Genomic DNA, 1,380 nt, shown 5'->3' with positions numbered 1-1,380 from the left:
CTCTAATTTTATTAGCTAATATGAATTCAACATCTCAAAGAGACCATTGCATTAAATATCCAAGCAACTCTATAATACCAGTTAATAGCAATTTATTTATTCTGTTTATGAACCCACTGCTGCCTCTTTACTGTCTCTGGTTGTTGCAGTTACATATGGAAATAATGTTAAGAATGTGAAAATACTACATGGTCTGTTCAATCTTGATATTTTCAAAGCTAATTTTATTTAGATGAAACACAGAACTTTTTACTTTTTGGTTTTATACAATGATAAATGTGGTATGATAACTCTATTGTCATTCATTGGTTAAATGTTAACACTACAGCAAAGATTTGGAAGTCTGCCTCCCATGCTTAGGAATAGTGATTATCACTAGCCTTCAATTCTTCAATTTTTCAGAACTACCAAATTCAGTTTAGGGCTTTTTTGCACACCTATGATGAAGAAAGTTTGTGACTAGTCCAGAACAAAACTTGCTTCATTAGAATGGTAACCCAGCTTAGAGAAAATATTCTTATGTTCCTGTCTTGTCTTTCAAAGTTATTTTTTTCTATATAAAAAAAACCTAAAACATATTTAATTGATGCAATTTTGTGAGAACAAAACTGTGGTAACATAACCATCACCCTTGACTGAGGCAGAAACCAATAGGAAAAGATGCAAAAAAAATTAGATTAGTGACCCATTCTATTGTTTAGGATAACCAATAACTTTAACCACTGTGGTACTCCATAAATCATGAGGGTTTTAAGTTAAACTTCCTTTTATATCATGGTTAAGCAACATTTCTTTCATTGAGTAAAGTGTTACACACAAAAAAGGAAAAAAAAACAGTATTAGATTATTATATTACTATAAATTCCAGAAGGTACTCCTATAAGGAATTCAAAACAAATTACTACAGCAGCCCTTTAAATAAAAAATGAGAAACAATGCAGTAGCTAATTAAGACCATCCACAGCAGCAAAAAAATTAAGTGAAGCTGAGTTACAGACACAAGCTTCTAAAATCCTGAAAACAGTTTGCTTTGCTCTAACACTGGAAGATGACTGAAAACTTCAATGAAAATTTTGTCTGGAATGTGAAACTTTACACATGTATTTAATGGAAGATGTTAACTTTTACAATGGAAACAATTCTAATTCCACTGTCGATCATCTAATCGCACATAGCAGATTTTTATTGTGCAACATGAATTATTCCACAGTGAAGTTAGGTAAAACAGCACAAAGAGCTGGCCATAGCACTCTAGAACATGCTAAGTCATGCTGTTAAACACAACACAACACTACACAACACAACACAGCAAAGTGGTTTCCTTTTCACCTGTTTTATGAAATAGGTTCCTAACAAGGAAGAGTGTTCTGAGTTACAAAA

At 32.1% G+C, this 1,380-nt stretch overlaps 1 protein-coding gene across 2 annotated transcripts in view; it reads right to left on the bottom strand.

Annotated features, from left to right (window-relative positions):
• The window catches only part of CCDC91 (coiled-coil domain containing 91), a 112,736-nt gene that overhangs the window by 78,269 nt on the left and 33,087 nt on the right, over positions 1 to 1,380 (bottom strand). The window lies entirely within an intron of this gene.

The sequence above is a fragment of the Geospiza fortis genome, unplaced genomic scaffold, assembly GCF_000277835.1.
Source record: "Geospiza fortis unplaced genomic scaffold, GeoFor_1.0 scaffold10, whole genome shotgun sequence".
In the NCBI taxonomy this organism is placed as follows: Eukaryota; Metazoa; Chordata; class Aves; order Passeriformes; family Thraupidae; genus Geospiza; species Geospiza fortis.
Note: the sequence above shows the minus strand (reverse complement) of the source record. Positions and strands in the feature narration are given on the sequence as shown.